The sequence below is a fragment of the Pholcus phalangioides genome, unplaced genomic scaffold (assembly GCF_987345545.1).
Source record: "Pholcus phalangioides strain wild (caught in Gottingen) unplaced genomic scaffold, Ppha-v1.0 ptg000011l_1, whole genome shotgun sequence".
Taxonomy (NCBI): domain Eukaryota; kingdom Metazoa; phylum Arthropoda; class Arachnida; order Araneae; family Pholcidae; genus Pholcus; species Pholcus phalangioides.
This window is the reverse complement of record NW_028301604.1, coordinates 36,202,293-36,223,785: the sequence shown is the minus strand read 5'-3', so window position 1 is coordinate 36,223,785 and position 21,493 is coordinate 36,202,293. Positions and strand designations below refer to the sequence as shown.

The window sequence follows — 21,493 nt, the reverse complement described above, 5'->3', positions numbered from 1 at the left end:
AATTTATTGTAGTCCTTCTTCGTACATACCGATCAGCATTTCTTTCCCATCAATTTTAACCATAATTATCAATTTTTCATTATTTGACAATTTTTTGAGAGATAGAATAGCAATAAGCAGGGTGACCATACATCCCGTATTTCTCGGGACAGTCCCGGTTTTTTCTGTTTTTTTGCTGTCCCGACTTTTTCGCAGAAATGTCCTGAGTTTTCAAATATTTTCAACAAAGTCAACTTGACTTTTTATTCTTCAAATCAACGATTAAAATTATCTTTCCAGCTTAGAAATTACATCACGATAATGAGGCTTTTGGAATAGACATCATAATCATCATCAGCATTGGCGTACTCAAAAGGGGGGGGGGGGTTGGGGTTCTAACCACCCCTCCCCGAGCCAAGATTATAGTGTTATTTTACAGGAAAAAAGGTAAAACCCCCTCAGAAGGTAAAAAAATCTCAATTCCCCCTCGAGAAAATTCTGCGTACGCCTATGATCATCAGTATCACTTGGAGAGACAAGCACAGCATGTTTTTCCCATGGAAATCGATGTTAAAATTGCCGAATTTACCGTAGAAATGTGGAAATTTAGTAGGGTTTTCCGCCTCATCAATAATTTAAAAAATTCAACTGAATTCTCGATTTTCGAAAAATTGAGTTCGCTTAGAAATATGAAGCACAGAAAATTAAATATAAAGTAATTAGCCGGACCTATTTTTGAGTTAGATATTCATGCAATAACATTGATTTATATCTTCTCAAGCACAAAAATGAGAATTAATACTTCCGTATTGTTTTATAATATCCAATATCATCAATCTATATAGTTTAGGATGTTTTGAAGTTAATTATGGGCCCATAAATTACACTGAAGAAATTCCGCAACTTTAATCAGGCATTTTTTGAAGCAAAAGCAAGCAAATCGATAACTTGAGCTTCAAGAAAGTTTTCGAAATATCTAGCACCCATCAAAAAGAAAAAAAAACCAATTCATTTCTACGTTTCTTTAATTTTGATTTATGTCTTTCATGAGTTGCGCAGGAAGTCGCCATATTGGTTACCATGTATGTCTTTCCAGAAAAAGGGAAATATCACGTGATTCAAAAAGCCTCATAAAAGACTAAAAACAAGAATATTCATCTCACACGTTTGTCATGTTTTTTTTAAATTCACTGCAATTTGAAGTGGCGCTTTATTTCTCGCGATTGGTGAATTTTCTGTGATTTTAGCACGAGTTAACGACTTCGCTTACTTTTGGCATCATTTAGCGATAATTGACATTGTCCCGCATTTTCCCGTATTTCGAATCCCAATTTCACGTATTTTTCTCGAGCAAATATGGTCGGCCTAACAATAAGCAATTCTTTACTTAGGATCTCTATCTCCCGTATTTCCACCGATAAAATATGGTAAACCTACGTATACCAATTTGTTTTCCGTTACCGACATACCACGGTCACTTTCCCTCGAATAGATGAGTTAACGGGAGCTTTATACATTATATTTTTTGTTCATAAATCCGTAGATGAAAATTTCGGTTACTTCAAGACAAAATGATATCGCATAATCCGCATTTGCAAGTTCTATTTATCAATGATGAAATATTAACAGTAGAAAGAAGGAACGGGGGTCTTTTTGACCCTGCACGCTGTTTAAGCTTACATATCTCTGCTAATAATAAACCGAACCACCTGGAATTTCTGGACTTTTCCTAAATTAGCATGTTCTTATTGTATACCAAAGCTTCCTTTCGTTATCTTTTTTAACAACGAAGCTACGAGCGGATATACTTATATTGTAGAAAGACCGAAGGGGGAGTAGTATAAAAAGGACAGTTCAAACACAGGGGGAGGCTCGGAGGCGCGCGCCTCACATCCGCTCCCTCACACACCTCACATCCGCTCCCTCACACACCTCACATCCGCTCCCTCACACACCTCACATCCGCTCCCTCACGCGCCTCACATCCACTCCCTCAATCCTCTTATCACCCTAGGTTACCAGCCAATGCACCGCGCCAAACAACGTAGACTTGATTTTTGAGGAACAATTTCATGCAAGCGGTAAACGCCAACTTGTCGTAACTCGTCACATATTTATTTAAAGGCGCCGCTGTTGCACTGCAACCACTTCATTTTACTCAACGTTTCGCCTGTTTGAGTACTCTCAGTCTCTACACTCCACAGCTAGCATTACCTGTAAGTAAAGTATTTTCCTTTTTGAATCGTCATGTCTTGTGTGTTAGATATCGAAGGTTTTAGATTGAATTCACGTGAATTCATCGTGAAGGAATTAAGTTTTTCCAATTTGGAATCAAGTGAAGCTTATCACACCGTTTATAAACCGCCATTCGACGTACATGATTTATCAGATTGGGAATTAACTCAAGTTTCATGGGTGTATAGGAACATACATAACATAAATTGGTCTAAGGGGTTTAACCCATATGAGATGGTGACGGTTGACATTAACCGAATTAATGAGAACTTCAACACCATCTACGTGAAGGGCGAGGAAAAGGCAAATGTTTTGAAGCGACAATTCGACCTTCACTCCTTCACGCTACTGGATTGTCCTAAATCTATTTCAAAGAGTAGGGCTTCATGCCCATATCACCCAAAGCAGAGAGGTCATTGCACTTTAGCCAAAGTTGCTGCATTCAGGGAATGGTTGAACTGCGTTCATTAGCAGGAGAAAAAAAAATCTTCTAAAGTAATAATAATAAAATAAAATATATGCTAGCAACTTTTGTGGAGTGTAGAGACTGAAATCTAAAAAAAAAAAAAAAAATTCATTTAATTAGCTAAATCCATGGACGTGAATTATCAAGAAAACATTCTGACTTCACCTGATGACGTCTTCGAAAAGTTGGAAAGAGAAGTTGATTACCTACCTCCCGAACAGTCTCGAGTCACGGTGCAAGGAAAGGTTTACCAAATACCACGTCAGCATGCAGCGTATGGAGACCGAGGTGTTTCGTACAGCTTCAGTGGACTTACGTTAACGGCGAAAGAATGGCTTCCAGTGCTCCAAAAAGTACGAGACATAGTTCAATTAGCTACGGAGTGCAAGTTCAACTTCGTCCTCGTAAATAGGTACTCCAATGGTAAGCATCGCATCGGCAGTCATCGAGATGAAGAAAACTCAACTGTTACCACTATCTCCCTCGGTGCACAACGCAACATCGTCTTCACTCGCTCTGGATTCGAACCCGTGAACTATGTACTGCGGAACAACTCTCTTCTGGTGGTACGCCCGCCCACCAACCAATTTTGGTTCCACAGCATTCCAAGCGATCCCGAAGTTAAAGACGTCCGGATCAGCCTCACGTTTTTCAACATCAACACCAAACGCGCTCGCGATGTTGAAGTCTTCGATACCGTGAAACGTCCGCGAATTGACCCACAACAAGAGAATATTTTCCATGTGCACGACGGTGTCTACCTCTCTGTGAACATTTTCAAAAAGACTCTGCGAGTACATCTGCGACAATACGAATACAACGAAGAGGGTTATCTAATACCCACCAAGAAAGGAGTCTCAATGAGCCCTTTCGTGTTCGAGTCACTGAGAGAATTAATTCCTACGCAACCACGAAAACGATTTTTCTTCACGGTGTGTCAGGATTTATTAGTTTGGTCTAACGGAAGCGAAGTGTCATTCCAACCCATTATGAAAAAGGACGATGGTTCCTACATAACGTGCAAGAACTTTATCTCCATCCGCAGTGAGTATCTCAATATTCTAACTGATTCAAAGTGCTCTTCTTACCTACGCCGTGTAATGTGCACCGACTTCATGCGCGAATGTATGGGGGTGAAAGAACATTTGGTGCAACTGCCTGATCCTGAAACCGAGTTCGCGAAACTGCTGTGTGGCAAACTTGAACTATGCATAGGTGAAATAATCGAGTGCGATGGATGTGATATCGAAGCGGGGAGTCAACTCTCCCATGACTGCCTGCAGTTTTCTCACGAGACACGGCTTCTCAAGTATTTCGATCGGGCTTTTGTGAAGATAAATATCAAAGACGTTGCTAAGGACTTTAACGTAGATCCAAAATTTTTACATTTAATAAACGTCGACAAGTTTTTATCAGTGGTAAAGGAAATGTATGTAAAAAAAGACCCGCTGATGTCCTGGTTCACATTCTAAGATTAAATGTATTCTCTATCCTATGTTTGCTCCTCGTTTCGTTCTATGTATTGTTGTGACTTTATTTTTGGCAATGTGTCGTATTGTTATCTGTGTTCAGATGACCCCAACGCGCCTCATATCCTCCCCCTCACGCACCTCAAAAATCCTCACCCTCATTCCTCAAATATACACCCCTCACCGTGTTAGATAAGAGGGTTTAAATACTCGGGGTATACCATGATAACCATCTCACTTTTAGTCGAGTCCACCTCAGTCGTTTTTTTTTTCGCTTCGAGTTTCTGCTTTTAACGATGTCGCAGTTTATCAACTTTGGAATTTCGGAACTGGAGTTCCATGATTTAACTGTTGATGATAGAGCATCAACCTTAGCCAACTTCGGCATTTCCGAAAGGGAGTTCGACACAATTTTTGAGAATTCGGACATGTCTGACCACTTTATCATACCCGAGTTGGAAGATTTTTTTGAAAAAATAATCAATTCATCTGTGTTAAAAGACCGGCAGAGGATTTGAATCCAACGGTAAAGAAGACGAAAGTCACCGTGAGTACTCTTTTTTTTTTAAATTTCAGTTCGTGTAATTTTTTTTGTTTTTAATAACCATAATTTCCGATAATTAAGTTGATAATATAATTCTCCCTCGCCGTGGTTAATTTTCGGTGCTCGTTTTCAGGAATGTGAAATCAATGTAGGGGCTAGTTGCTCGACTGCAGAGCAACCCGTAGGAATTGTGAGTGTTATTTTTTTTAAATTTCATTTATCAAATTTTTTAATAACCGTAACGTACCCTCGCTTGCGAACATTGATAATATAATTCACCCGAATGGTAGTTAATTTTCGGTACTCGTTTTCAGGTATGCAAAGGGGCTGATCGTGCGACCGTAGAGCAACCCCAAAGAATATGTGAGTTCTGTGCGAAGGTGTTTGCTAAACCATGCGACCTCATTCGTCACCGTAAACTCCACACAGGGGGAAAAAACTTGTCGTGTGGGGAGTGCGGCAAACACTTCTCAAGGAAAGATAACATGCGGAGACATGAACTTACGTGTTCAAGCATCCAACGGGGTGAGGGTGACAGACCCATTAATGCATCTTGCCTTTGTGAGGTTTGCGGAAAAACTTTCCGAAACAAATATCACTTTAACAGGCATGTCAAGCAGCACACAGGTGAAAAGAAATTCGCGTGCAGAAAATGTGGAAGGTATTTCGCACGAGATGACAATAGGAAGAGGCATGAACTTACATGCATCCGTGAAACTCCAGTTGTAGAACAACCTCCTATAGCAGTGGAGCCCCCGCTTGCAGAAGCGGAGGTAGAGCCACAAGAGGCGTTAAATATTAGCGTTTTTACGATAGAGCCATCACCTGATAATCAGTTTGATTTGATAACATTTTTAAATCATACCCGGGGTCAGCTGCGGGATATTTTGATCCGAGAATTAGAAGAAAGGAAGGGTGTGAAGTTTTATATAGTGGTTAATGTTCTATTTTCGAGACAAACCGAGTTGGGGGAGATAGAATACGCTGAACCATTTTTTAGATTGAGGGTTGAGGTTCTACTTTCAGAAGATGGGCTTGATGATAAGATAGACACCGCATGCAACAAAATCTTATCCTCATTCGACGAATACATCAATATGGGTAGCGGTTGGGTCTTCGAAAAAGTGTTGAAGTTAGACATTCATGTTGCGTCATATATACCCCTAGCGCCGGCCTCATATATTCCTCTTCCTCCATCGATTGCGAAAAAGAAAGCTGTCATCAACATACAGAATGATGATAACAAGTGTTTCCTATGGAGCGTACTGGCCGCATTACATCCACAAACGGAAAACCCGCAGAGAGTGAGTAAACATAAAGATTTTGAATCACAGTTGAATATGCATGGAATAGATTATCCCGTGAAAATTCCACAGATAGAACGCTTCGAAAAACAGAATAACATCTCAGTGAATGTGTATACATTCGAAAAAGAATTGCTTCCACTGAGGGTGAGTGAGAAAAATGGTTCTCCTCAACATGTTGATTTATTATACATGAGTAATGAAACAACAACCCATTATGCCCTGATAAAGAGCATGAGTAGGCTGCTTTCAACTCTCACAAAACACGACGGGAAGCGGTTTTACTGTCCGTATTGCCTTCACAGATTTTCGATTGAAGGATTATTAGTTGAACACAGGAAGTACTGCAAATTACACGGTCCACAACGTACGTTCATGCCACAAGGTGACGAGAAATGGTTAAGATTCACCAGTTACCAACATCAACTGAGAGTACCTTTCACGGTGCATGCAGATTTTGAGTGCGTGTTGGAAAAAATCTCTCGGTGTGCACCAGACCCAACGCACTCATCAAACATTAACACAGAGAAGCATACCCCCAGCGGCTTCTGTTACCTAATCGTTGGTCCGGAGAGTAAGCTACACAAACTTCCAGTGGTGTACCGAGGGGAGGACTGTATACCGATATTCTTACAGATGTTAATGAAGGAGAATGAAGAAATCCAACGGATTCTCAAAACTGCGAAACCCCTTCGCATGACGATAGATGACGAAAAGAAATTTGAAGAGGCAGCCGTTTGTATAGTGTGTGATAAACAAATCCGCGAAGATAAGGTTCGACATCACGATCATATATCTGGTGAGTACGTCGCAGCATTACACAACTCGTGCAACTTACAACTACGTCATTCCAGTCATGTACCGATCATTATGCATAATTTGCGTGGATACGATAGCCATATTGTTATGCAGGCAGCAGGTATGTTTAAAAGTGAAGACATCTCGGTGATACCCAACAACCTGGAAAAATACATATCTTTTTCTATCGGGGATCTTCGTTTCCTAGATTCGCTCCAATTTCTTCCGGCATCGCTAGAAAAATTGGTTTCTAATCTTTCCCGATCGGAGTTTCACCTAATGGATGACGTATTTCAAGAAGCAGATATGCTCGTGAGGAAGGGTGTGTATCCGTACGAGTATATGGATTCTTTTTCCAGGTTTTCAGAAATGCAGCTTCCACCCCGCGAAGCTTTTTTCAGTAACCTGTCCGGCGATGCAATTAGCGAAGAAGATTATGCCCACGCACAACTCATATGGGAGAAATATCACGTAAGAAACCTTGGGGAGTATCCCGACCTCTACGTCAAAAGCGACACTGTCCTTCTAGCTGATGTCTTCGAGAATTTCAGGAAATTGTGTTTGACTAACTACAAGATCGACTGCTGTCATCTATACACAGGTCCAGGTCTTGCTTGGGAAAGCTGTTTAAGGATGACCAACACGCAGTTAGAACTTCTCACCGACATCGACATGCATCTCATGTTTGAGAGAGGTATTAGAGGTGGTGTTTCGATGATTACGCAACGTTATGCTAAAGCAAACAGCCGATATAGCGAGCAGTACAATCCTGATGAACAAACAAAAGAAATTGTGTATTGGGATGCCAATAATTTATATGGACTCGCTATGTCTCAATATCTCCCTTATTCAGGTTTCCGATGGATGAGCGAAGAAGAAATAGCAAACATGGACTTTTCCTGCATACCCGAGGATTCACCGAAAGGATACGTTTTGGAAGTGGGCTTGGAATACCCAATTGAATTACATGATGACCACTCAGAATATCCTCTAGCTCCAGAAAACATGGAAATTACGGAAGATATGTATTCTGATCACATGAAGAGCATCTGGGAGAAAATTAACACTACGAAAAAACCGGTGAAATGTACGAAACTCACACCGAATCTATTCGACAAGGAAAGTTATATAGTGCATTATAGGAATCTGCAATTTTATCTAGGTCACGGACTAAAACTGAAGTATGTGAAGAGAGTGATCGAATTTGAACAGAGGCCATGGCTTAAACCGTACATAGATTTCAACACCAAATGTCGCCAAGCAGCATCGAGCGATTTTGAAAAATCATTCTTCAAGTTGATGAACAACGCTGTATTCGGGAAAACGATGGAAAACCAAAGGAAACACGTAAATGTCAAGATTGTCTACACTGAGAAGGCTAAAAAGTTAGTTGCTTCTCCCGCCTTCGAAGCTTTCAGGATATTTAACCATGATCTAACTGCGGTTAAGATGAGAACATTGAAGTTGAAGTTAATGCGACCCATTTATGTCGGATTTTCAGTTCTGGATATTAGCAAATTAAGGATATACAACTTTCATTACGGTTGGGTGAAGACGAAGTTTGGGAACAAGGCGCAACTTCTGTTCACTGATACAGATTCTTTGACGTACGCCATAGAAACTGATGACCTACACAGTGTTATTTCATCAAATATGGAAGAATTCGACACCTCAAATCATCCGTTGGATCACAGACTCTACAATGTTCAAAACAAGGCGGTGCTTGGAAAGATGAAAGATGAATCACCCGGAGATCCTATCCTTGAATTCATAGGTCTAAGATGTACTCTTACATTACAGGAAAACAGGAAAAACATACAGCGAAAGGAGTGTGTAAAGCAGTCAATAACAAAGAGTTACGTCATCACCTCTACAGATCTTCCCTTTTCGATCAAGTGAGACATCGACATAACATGACGAAGATAACTCATTTCAAACATCAGCTCTACACATCAGTCATCAGGAAGATCACTTTATGCCCATTGGATGATAAGCGTTATATTTTAGGGGATGGGTGCTCCACGTTAGCATATGGACATTGGTTGAGTAGTTAGCTTGGGTTTTAGGTAGATGGATGGGATAGGGTCTCCCATTATTTTTTTTAAGTAATTTTATTTTAACTTTAGACATAATTAAATTAACTTTTTTTTAAATGCTCAGATTTATTAAAATTTTAAAAATGTATAAATATATCTCATTTATAATAGCGTTAAGATTAGATTATTTTGAAATTGACTCATTTTTAACCTCATCTGAACATTTAATTAATATATATAGGATTTTTTTTTTTTTAATATTCACTGTAGGAATAAATTTTCTAATAGTCTCCTCACTTTTTTTCTTTCTTTCTCACACTGTCACTGGCGAATAAAATTAAGTTAGAGTTTTCTTTTCTCCCTTAACCTTCAGACGTACGTAAGTTAAGTTAAATATGAAAATTGTGCAGTTAGCCACAAATCGGGAATGAGAGGTTAAAAATGGGTCAAGTTCTTTTTAAAGTTTAACACATTGGATGGTTGTTCTACTTGGCGATGTCAGAGCTCGTAATGACACCGATTTTTTTTTAACTATCAAGTAGTTTTATTTAAAATTCAATGTTTTTTTTTTTTACCCTTAATTATCCAGATCCAATTTCAGGGGAGGTTGGCGAAGGGGAGGGGGTTATACCATTAGGTTATCTTTAAAAAATTATTCTAAAGTAGATATTATTAAACATCTTTTTTTAGTTATTTTATCTCTAATGCTGGGGGGGGGGGGGTTATACCTCTAGGCTATTTAAATTCTTCTTTCGATGTTAAGTAGTTTTATTTTTTGAGCCGCAGTGACATCGACCAGGAATGTACACAACCGGGGAACAAGACCGTCCACCGGTAGCGTCGGCCGGGATCACACATCACCCCGGTTGTATCGGGGCTTAAAGATATCGATCTCATTTAGTTGTTTTAAGTAATTTTATTTTAACTTCATATATATGTTTTCTTTTAATTCCGCACCTGCAATATTAGGGGTTGGCTGGGGGGGGGGGGTTCACCTTTTAGTTATCTTTCAAAATTTACTGTTAAGTAGTTTTTATTTAAATTTCACTGCATTAATTATTAATCATCTCCCATGTTAGGGGTGCTTTGTGGAGCAGCATTGGAACCTTTAACTTATTTAAATTTTCTTTCGACTTTTGCTTTTAAGTAGTTTTTATTTAAATTTAATTCGATATCACTCGGTGATAGCCCGATGGTGGTGTGAGTTATCAGCATCGACAACTAGGTGACGAGACTGTCCCAAGGATGGGAGTCTTGTGTGCGACACCTAGATAGCGGCTGCCGGAATTGCTATCAGTTAAGGTTTCATCCTCAGTAAAAGATGTCATTCGAGATTTCTAATATTAAGTAGCTTTATTTAAACTACGCTATATCTCGAATAGTGGGGGGGGGGGGGTTATCTACAGGTTATTCATTTAGCTATTAAGTAGTTCTATTTAAATATCAATGTATTATTTTATTTATCCCCATTGTGTTGAGGGGGGGAGACACCATTAAGTTATTTAAATTATTTTTCACCATTTGCTATTAAGTAGTATTATTTTTACTCACGAGAGGATGTTATTATAGCTCGGCAGTGACGCAAGTGTAAAAGACACACGGGTGGCAAGATGCCCAAAAAAAAAAAAACCCGGTGCGACGATAGCGTCGGCCGGAAGGGACTCTTCTGTTAGGGGTGGCTGAAATGATGCCACCACGACTGGTCGTCACATCCAGATGGCGAGATGTCCAACCCGGTAGCGACGCCAAATGGGTTTGGATTCTCGTGTTACGGGTAGCTGAAATAATGCCACCACGACCGAGTCAATTAACACCTGGGTGCCAAGATGTCCAGATAGCCCGGTTGCGACGACAGCGTCGACCATATGGGTTTGGGCTCTTGTGTTAGGAGTGGTGCAAATAACGTTACCGCGACCGGGTCGGTTGACATCTGGATGGCGAGATGTCCAAAAACCCCGGTAGCGACGACAGCGTCGGCCGGAGGGACTCTCGTGTTAGGGCGGCAGGTGCCGCAACGACTCGGTCAGCGGACACCTGTGTGTGCATGCCTTACTCTCATGCTCGTCAATGAGTGAGCGTGAGAGTGTATTTGTTTGCGTGATCGACTCTTCCCCTATGTGGAGAGTGGATTTTACGATGGGATATTGCTCTACACCAACGGAGAAGCTGTCGTCGATGATGGTGGTTTTAAGAGCGACCCTTTTCCACCTTAAAAAAAAAAGTGGCTATGAGTTGCGAAAGGGTACGTCCGGTCGATTACTCACCCACATTCCGTGCCGTGGTTGTAGAGTGTCGATCACGGGTAACTCGGAAACGGAGGTGGCACTCCGGCTAACACCCTTGAATAACAATTCGTTTTCTTAGAAAGGGAAATTATATTAAAACCAATGTTTTTTTTTCAAGATAGAGCAAACCGTTGTCGTGGTAAAACCGGTAGCTGTTGTGTTCCCTAGGATGAGGGTTACTCCGGAGCCATCATCAGAACCATCCGCTGATCTTTGGCCTTCCCCCACCCGCAGAGATGATGATGATAATGATGAAGGACCGCAGCGCTCTTCATCAATCGACTTTTGGCCTCCTCCTCACCAGAGAGATGATGATGATGATGATGCACGATGGTCACCCCCTCATGACGAAGCATCAACGGAACCATTTCGAAACCACGGGGATCCCTCAAGCCCCGAATCGCCCTCAAACCCTGGGTCACCTGGGGATCCCTCAACATCATCGATGCCTGAGATTGAGTATTTAGGCAGGTTGTGGTACTTGTCAGAAAGCGACGACGATTTTGAATAAATTTCTTATTCATTTCCAAATGTAGTTTATCAAGAGACGCAATTGTTTTGAATTCAATATTATCTGCGTTTTATTATTAATAAACATTCTAACATCGTATGTTGTGTTACAGTGAGTTAAAAAAACATTATCACTGAGCGGCTCGGAAACAGTACAGTTCTTTGATATCATCACGATATGTTCAGAGACAAGTGTCACTACCGTTATCAGCGAGAGAAGAGAAGCCGCGGTTAACAGCCCTCTAAATACACGCAGCTTCACAGAGTCAACCATTTCTTCTTGAACTTCTTGTTTCTTATCAAGTGTTGCGGTAGGCGTATCTTTTGTAAACCATCTAAGAATTCTTTTTCGGCTGGAAGGCTCTTCTTTTTTTGTACACTAACAACTTTCGATATCAAATCGGAAATGTTTGAGTTTTTCATCTTCACACCTTTATATATGAGTCGACCATTCGGCGACCATCGGATGACGTCTGGAAAGTCTTTTAAATAATTCAAAATTTTTCCTGAAAAAGGACGGTGAGATTTCGGTATAGTCAGCAACGGGTCCAGTGGTTTGTCGAGATCGCGCACTTTCTGTTTTTCTTCTTCCTCTTTTTCTTCTTCAATAAGCGAAGAAAGATTTAACGGCGAGTTATTCTCCAGCGTGGTGTTCCTCTTATTCAGAACTTGTTGATAAAATTTTATCTTAACATCGTCGGGTAGTTTACTGTTTATTATCTTGTCCATCTCGCGGTCAAGTTCCGAAGGCTGTGACTCTTTGACAACGTGACGATTTACTCTTTCTTCTGAGACGGTGACCACTATTTTTTTCGTGAATTCCATATCCTATTAGGTTGGATATCAACCCGATAGCCGCCGGTAATAGAACTTGTAAAAACCCACCCTTTTGTATAAGGACTTCTCTCTTTCTATACAAAGGTACCTTCTTCTCTGCTAACACTCGGAGTGTGTTCTTATATTTTCGAAGTTTCTCCTTCTCCTTGACCGATACCGGAATATTACCGTGCAGCAAGTTCAACGCGCATTCACAAACTGTTTTAACATCTGATTTTAAAGTCTTTTTAATAATGTCGCACGTTGTTTTTGAGGACATGCGCGTAACAACCTCAACACTTGTTGCTTTCTCGTAGACATGACGTTAAATAAGAAGCTCCGCTCATTGCCGCAGTCTTTTAACGTCTCGGTTGATATACGTATTGCACCTGCGTAGGTAACACGTTAGTGCGTAAACGCATTTTTTCATCGGTCTCTTGTCGGAGATCAATCAAGAGGTATGAATAAGCGGATTTCGTAGCATCTGCGTAACTTTCTTGGAAGAACTTAATTTTTGTAGGATACAGCTGTCTACCCAAATGAGTGACTTGGTTCAAATCTCTCCTATTTTTGAACAAAAATATATAATGTGAATTTAGCGTAATTTCCCGCAGCCCTTCATGAAAAAAGTTCTGAGTTATAAAAATCACTGATAAATTTCTATGATGACTGTATTTAGTGAATAGTTTAGACATCTTCTGCTCGGACGAAAGCTCAGACATAAGATCGTCAAAAATGAGCAACGCGTTATTAACCCCCTCAAAATCATAGTCGTCTCGGAATTCGACATCTTTAATTTCCGCGTGCAGTGGTTGAGATTCACCGTAGAACCATATTATTCGTTCGGTAATGGTTTTATGAGTTTATCACGGTGTTCAAGCAACCCTTTCAGAAAATAAGTTTTTCCGCTGCCGCTTGCTCCGGCACAGACTGCCGTGAACGGGTGGTGTAATGTTAATGGTTCCATTTTGAATAATGACGAGATGCGTACTATGTAAATCAGTTTTATTAGAAAGAAAAATATTTTCTTACAAAATTGAACACGCGCAAATCGTTGGTTACATTGAAGCGGCATACAATCGAATTCATGCTCTCTCCCAGACATTTACAGTGCACGTAATAAATGACGTAATGTCCACAAACTTGTGTATCAGCCGACTGTAGCGCCACATCGTTGTAGTTGAGTCGTTGATATCTTTTCAGGAATTTCGTTATGTTACCTTTCTGGAAATTAGAAGGCGGTCTTCCGAATGAATCGAAGAATTCTGCAGTCATGTTATCGTGGAGATAAATCGCCAACCAGTGTGTTCCGGGTTCAGTGTTAGTATCAGTGTTAACGATCAAAGCTGCTGGATACTTCTGTATTTTCAAGGGTAAAGTATTACTAGCGTAAACATCTGTAAATGTTATCGGGTATCTTAGTTATCGGGTTTGTTCAAAGAGCACGTCGAATTTGATCGGAATCCATTAGCTTGAGAAATCACACAAGACACTTCTAGACTTTGTAACCTCTATTAGACTCTGAAATTTACCGTAAATGATTACCGAGATGGTTTTGGGTAATGCCTGTGCAAATTTCAGTTCCACACGTAAGTTACCCTGTCGGACTAAGTGTAGGTGTCTGCAGTCACTTTGATCGGGGAGCAGTGAGAAACAAAAGAGGGTATAGCCGTTTTGGAATTCCTGTTGGCTTATATCGATGCCACGATCTTCCTCGATTCTGAATAAGTTGTTGTATGCTCTGACTGTGTTCCCGGTTTCAAAGTTGGGTTCCAGAGGTTTATGAGGCACCGGACGTCCGTCTACGTATACGGAGACAAAGGTGAGGTTGTAATGCTTGAAATCGAACGGGTTACTTGTAAAGGTACCATTGAATGCTTCGTTATCCACTAAACCAATTGTAACTCGACGCGGCATTGCACCGAGGTACACATTATCTTGCACGAATGACATGCTACCCTGAGCCACTGTGACTTTTGTGAGAACCCTATCGATGGGGTATTTGGCTGTGGTCTTCTCTAAAGCTTTTGCATGTCCGATGGCAACGGCGGGACTAACCCTTACTTTACTTACGAAGAGGCTGGCATGTTCAATGATGATGTCATAATTGCTAGTTGCTGCGATTAGGAAGAACGAAGGTTTAGAACGCACTAGACGGACTTTCAAATCCACCAAATTGAGTAACAGTCTTTGTTGGAAGAATAAAGAGCAGTGAATTCTTCCCATCATATCGTAAGATCGGCTGTTTGCGATTTTTTTGGTTCTCTTCTTCATACCATCATTATTTGCTGCGTCGGCCATATGTCCCGCGGTGTCCTTGTGATAGCCTTCCATCGTGAGCGGCCCAATCTTCGCATCTCGACCGTAGTTTAATAAGGTTTCTATGTATGCTCGATACGGATAGGTGTGAGACGAATTCATGATGTTCCTCCCATTTAGAGATACATCAACCTGAGAGAAGAGAGACTGTAGCGAGAGGTTAACGAGAGAGACCGGATCTTTAGAGCGGGAGAAATTCGATCCATTCACCTCCTTCAATAGCGGTTTGCGTGGGAGGTAAAGCAAACAAGTCCACTTCGCTTTTCAAGCACTCGGGTGAGTTTGTCATGATTAGAGTCATCTTTTCAATCAAAAATATCGTGTGTTGTTACTTTCCTCGCTTTCTTGCGAATGACGTTTCTCCTCGCTAAACGCTTTCTTTTATGACCTCCAAGCATTTTCTTTACCTTTGTTGACGCTTTGTCGCTCAGCGAACGACCCGCTTCTTTGGCTCTTTCCAGTGCTGCCGTTTTCGCATCTCTACCTTGCACGACATCGTTCGCAAAATCGACCCCGGATTTCAGAACCTGTCGTCCTAAAACTTTTGCTCCTCTTTTCAGTAGCGGCATAGCAGATCGGAATAAGGAGCTGAAAATGGATCCAAAACCATAACCTCGTTGTAGTGGTATACCCTGATAATATTCAAGTCCTTGACCTGCCTGGTTGACGTAATAATCGGTAACGTTGGTTATACAGCAGCGGTATGGTTGATACATGTTTATAAATGTTTCAGTCTAAAGTGTAGTTTAACTAACACCTTCCCACGTTCAAATGACACGAGATGACCTGTATGTGTCCTTATATGAACGTGAACTGTTTCAAAACTCCTTCGGGCTAAAGGGATGTAGTGACCTCTCTCGAATGCAGCATTGACGATGTCGCCATCATGTCCTTCGGTTTTCACGATTCTTAGTAATGGGGCGAAGGTGTTACCAACAATCTGCGGTTCTACTATATCACAATAAACGTACAACAGATGAAAGTCCAGTTTCGGATCAGCCGTGAAAGGTCCTTCGGTCACCATTCCCTTATATTCACCGGGTTCAAAACCTAGGTTCTCTGCTATCCCTGTATGCAGAATTAACTTGGCACTTTTCCTCGTAAACACCTTTACTTTTTTCGTGGTTTTGTTGAAAGTCAAATCAATGTCTTCCTTTCTAAAATTTCTCGTTATCGCCTTAATGAGGTCGGCGGTAGTCTCGTAGAAACCACAAGGAATGACACCTTTATTTAACTCACCATCTCCAGAATGAAATTCAAAGCCGTTAGACCGTTCCGTTATGTTGTGGAAAGAATGGGGAAATATCAGCTCCGAGAGAGCTACTTCCATGTTAGACTCGAGTTCCAATGCATTCGGGAGCTTTATGGTGAAGTTTGAGAGAGTATTATCGGGGAAAAAATTCATGCTAGCATCGCTGGGCAACGTGAGGTAGAAAGAAGACATGTCGATGTAATGAATCCAGATAATCGCGGAGTGGGGTATTTATAGCTCAACCCACATGTTAAATTTGTCACCGTAAAGTTGAAATTTCACAAGATGTTCCGTTTTCCCATTCCGCTTTCTTTTCCTCAACACTTTTTCAATGGGAACGTCTCATCCAATTTCACCTTCACCAACTCATCTGTATAAAAAGTCCCTTTAATTTCTTCACCCATTAAATCTTTCAACTTATATACGGGTACCTCTCTCTCGATACATTTATCCACTACGAAAATTTCATGGGAAAAATTAGACTTGTAACCTTTTTCGAATGGGTGTTTCGAGCGGGTAATGCGAACGTGGTCGCCAACTTGAAATTTTTGGTAAAATTTTTTCCTATTCTTTTGCATGTATAGGTTCTCCCATACCAACTTCTCGTTTTCTTTATCTACTTCCGAAGGGGTCATCTTTATGCTGCTATGATGAGTGTTATTATAACTAAATATTAAGTCCGGTAAAACGTCGATATATCTATACGTGCTCTTCGCTGTGAAGTGCCGCCACATCTTAGATTTCAGGGTTCGGTTGAATCTCTCGACGATGGCAGTCTTCACGTCATCGTTCTCAGTCGTGAAGAATTTTACGCCCTTCTCTTTCAGAAACTTCTGGAAAATCTTGTTTTTGAATTCGGTGCCTTTATCGGTCTGTAACACTTGCGGTTGTCTTTCCTGGAATATTTCCTGAAACGCTTCCACGACAGCCCTCCCCGTTTTATCTCTCAGCGGGATAGCCCAAGCATATTTTGAGAATACATCGATACAAGTCAGGTTGAATCGCTAACCACCGTTGAATTTCTCTAGATTTCTCATATCCACCAGATCGGCTTGAAACTGTTGGTCGATAGCACCTACCAAAGTGAGATTCCTGGTAAATTTTTTCCTTCTCTGGCGGTGAAGAGTTTAAGACTTTTCTCCTTCCAACCACTTTCTTATTTTTTCTCGTGTCACCTGTCCTTTCAACGCTCTGTACAACGCATCCACTCCACCATAACTTCCGACGCTCTTCGGATTTTGATAAATATTCTCCATCGATTGGAGGGAGACAACGTTCAGCTGATGAGGGTTGGGTGAATGAGGTTTGGATGAAGTTCACGGTGAGGGAGCGGATATGAGGTGCGTGAGGGAGCGGATGTGAGGTACGTGAGGGAGCGGATGTGAGGCGCGCGCCTCCGCGCCTTCCCCTGTATTTGAACTGTCCTTTTATACTACTAGGGGGTCATAGTGACCCTTCCTTATATTCTAGCACATTATGCGGTAACTACTACTATCGTCGTCACAATTGATTTCTAAGTAGGTTATAATCCTTCTGAAAGTCTTTTTTGCATTTGACCTTGTGTGTGACCTTTTTTTTCCTCTCATTCTTATCTGCAAGTGTCGTCAGCAGGTGTGTCATTTTTGGTTTTTGTCAAGCATTCTTGCCATATTATCCGTTAAATTGTTTATTCTGAGACGTAGAAAATTTGAGTGCATGTGATCTTTTCAAACAGTTAGTGTAGAACATAGTTTCCCAAACTTTTTGTTCCATCGCCCCCTTTTTCAGATAAATTTTTCCCTCATCACCCCCCAACTCAAGCGAACCCATAGGATCCTATGTTATACCCGTAGCTTCTATCGCCCCCTTGGCCCTTTCTATCGCCCACCAGGAGGCGATATTGCCCACTTTGGGAAACATTGGTTTAGAATGACGAGAAAACGTATATTTACTGAAGAAATACTCCAGGAGATGCAAAGATTAGATGAGAGAAACTCTGGAAGCAGTTATGATGAAAGTGCAGAAGAGCATAGATCTACCCTATGTCGAACTGTAGTGAAGAAAGTAGCGGTTCTGATGACGAAGATTTAAATCAATATAAAATTATTTCTCGGGCGCGGTAGCCCAGGTCGATAAGATACTCGCCTAAAGTACCAAAGGATGTTTAGAGGTGTCGCGAGTTTGATACCCGGGTCTTTGTCAGAAAACTTTCCTGACACAGGGGTTCAACAGACACGGCGACTTGACCGCAGGAAGTCCCCCATTGAGGAGTTAGTGCACCAACCTCTCGATGAGCTTAGAAACAAGCTTGCCGTTCGGAATCGGCAATAAATTGTAGGTCCCGGTCTAATTAGCTCTCGTGTGCAGAAAATGACCGTGGTGTGACTCATTATAACTCGTTGAAGCCACAGAAATGATCTAAGAAACTGCAGCAGATTGGAGCATATGGAAAATCATAGAACCTTCCTCAACTTTAGGATGTCGAGGATCGCAAAATATATTGAGAGAAAATCAAGGCCCCACATTTTATGCGCTCAAAAAACATAAATGAATATGTTCTGGGTTCGTGACGAATTATTTTCTGCGACAAAATGATTCGACATATACAGAAGCTGAAGCCCATCGTCGTCTAAATGAAACTTCTTGGTCAGTTTCTTTGCTTGAACTGGATGCAACGATATCCATTATGTATGCAAGAGGTGCAAAAAACTTCCTACTGAATTCATTGTGGTCGTCGAGATTTGGGGTCCTCTATTTTTTCCCCAAACAATGACAAGACATCGTTTCAAAGAAATTTTGAAATTCATGCGATTCGATCTGACCAATTTTCTCTTGCATGTTCACTATGGATTTCATTCATAGAATACAGTGCGACTTGCTACAAACCAGGGCCCAATCTAACTGTGGACGAACAACTTCTACCCTGAAAAGCAAGATGTCCATTTACACAGTATATCCCAAGTAAGCCAGATAAATTTGGGATAAAATTCTGGCTTCTTGCCTGCGTTGATTCCAAATATATTCTGAATGGACAGAAAATCAGTTTCGATTACACTGGGGCAGATAACACCAGACCAGCAAATCAACTTGTCTATAAACATGTAATTCGATTAGTCAAACCTTATCTAGGAGAACGTCGAAACAAAACAACAGATGATTATTTTACATCACTGAGATTATGTGCATTTTTGAAAAGGACAAGCTTGGTTGGGCCCCTTCAAAAAGACCGTCGTGAGGTACCTCCAACTGCAAAAACAGGAACACGGGATCTATACTCGTCGATAGTATTCAAAACTGGAACTGATATCACGCTGACATCTTATCAGAGGGAAAAAAAAATTAAAAATCTTCTAGTTCTGAGTTCACTTCATACTGATGTAACTATCAACGAAAACGTGAAAAAGACCCCAGAAACAGTTGCCTACAATAACGAAATTAAATATGGAGTCGACATGGTGGATCAAATGGTGCGATTATACACCAATAAGAATGGAAGTCATCGCTGGCCAATGCATGTTTTCGGAAAAAATTACGAACCTCAACAGATCCTTTTTCACGAGAGCAAAAGGTGAAACGTTTCCGGGAAAAAATGGCGAAAATTCTGTGAAATTTTAATTCGATAAAATTGTAATATTTTACACCGCATCTCAACAGATCCTTTTTCACGAGAGCGAAAGGGAAACGTTTCCGGGGAAAAATGACGAAAATTCTGCGAAATTTTAATTCGAAGAAATTGTAATATTTTATACCGCCCCTCAACAAATCCTTTTCCACGAGAGCGAAAGGGAAACGTTTCCGGAAAAAAAAGAAAATTCTGTGAAATTTTAATTTTATGTAAACTAACCACCCCTAAAGAGATTTGTTGGAAGAAGATATTTCATACTTTGCCTATATTGTGTTTAGGCATTCTATAGAATGCCTAGGCAAAGTATAGAATAAAACCAGTATTTCATACTTTGCCTGAAACGACCAGGCATTCTATACAATGCCTAGGCATTGTATAGAATGCCTGGATTTCATACTTTGCCGGTAACATATACATGGAATTAGTTTTAAACCGTGGCAATCTGACAATAGAAACATATTACTTGATAATTATGCAAAAAAGTGCGAAAATGATTTTAAGATTATTTCTACACCTTATACAATACAAACGGAAGGAGCTGCTAGAATCACTCAGTTATCAGCCGATTTCCAGCAAAAAAGTTTTGAATGAAAGGTAGAAAAATCACCGACAAGGTGAAGTTCAAACAATTACATGTTATCACGGAAAAATTCGCGTAATTGAAGATTGTACTCACAGTTCTCGGCTCCCGTGAACGTCCATGTTAAATCCGAAAAACAGAAGTTCACTAAAAAATAATTAAATACACTTCCGGTTACGAGCGGAGCACAAAATTAGATCAGAAGAGACACAAGAGTCGGGGCTATTCACTGTGCCCCTTCTCTTTAAAAAATATTCATCGGCGTGACTTAGATGACACTTTGAAATCACCAAAGAAAAGAATTTTGAAGACGATTCCCTACGGCCGTTGCGCTGGCCACCCAAGGGAAGGCATACCGAGCTTAGTACGTACAGGGTCGGCTAGAAAAGAAGCAAATTTTCGTGACTGGGAGCTCTGAAAAAGCATGACCGGCCACTCGGCGACTTATCCTTGTATCCCCCACAGGGGCAGGGCTGACAGGGCTGACAGGGCTCTAGTCCTGGGACCCGGGATAATTCTAATCATTTTTTGTTCTTTCATACTATAAATTAACTTTAGAGTGACCCGTCAAAAGATTCCAGCCTGAGAGCCCGGCTGCAATATATGGGGACCATGATTAAGGCTAACTGCACAATATGGTTCGGCTGGTGCGGTTTATCTTATAAACAACCGTGGAATTTCGCGTGGAACACACACTGTTGTTAGCAACCAGGGTTTTTTTTTTTTAATGTCACGTGACATCTCGGGATTGGCTAAATTATTTTCGCCAAAGTTGGCTACGATCATCATGCAAATTCGTGCTCATAAGTTGCATTGCAGTAAAACCCCTCTTAACGGACACCCCTCAGATGCGGTCACCTCCTCTTTTACGGCCAAATAATAATTTACAGTTGTATAATATATAAAAGTATGTATTTCAAACCCCTGATTAACGGTCACCCCTCTTTCACGGACGAATTTTTTAGCCCTGACGATGTCCGCAAAAGAGAGGTTTTACTGTATATAGGGGAACCCGGGGCAGAACGGGGTACCGGGGCAGAATGAAGTTCGACGTTTTTCGTTGGCAAGGGGCTGCTACCAGTGAGCGGCAATAAGTAGATCTAGACCAACATGTTACTGCGTCACTACGGCAGCCATGTTAGTTTGGCTTTCTTGAGCATTGGTGAGTGAGGTTTCCATTATATGATTTATTGCTCCTGTATTGTAACTTCTGGTGTATTTGTAACCAAGGTAAGGTATACATACTTTCTTACATTATAACTATAGTTAGTACATGCTTAAAGTACGTTTAATTGT

General features: G+C 40.9%; 1 protein-coding gene and 1 long non-coding RNA gene across 2 annotated transcripts in view; one reads left to right on the top strand and one right to left on the bottom strand.

Moving 5' to 3' along the window:
• LOC149080388 (acetyl-coenzyme A synthetase, cytoplasmic-like) overlaps window positions 1-21,493 on the top strand; it is a 1,034,375-nt gene that overhangs the window by 632,013 nt on the left and 380,869 nt on the right. The gene's annotated exons all lie outside the window — the stretch shown is intronic.
• LOC149080393 (uncharacterized) overlaps window positions 1-21,493 on the bottom strand; it is a 35,117-nt gene that overhangs the window by 11,344 nt on the left and 2,280 nt on the right. The window contains exon 2 of the long non-coding RNA XR_016193503.1: window positions 20,294-20,344. This is a non-coding gene — a long non-coding RNA (uncharacterized LOC149080393). The remainder of the gene's footprint in view (window positions 1-20,293; window positions 20,345-21,493) is intronic.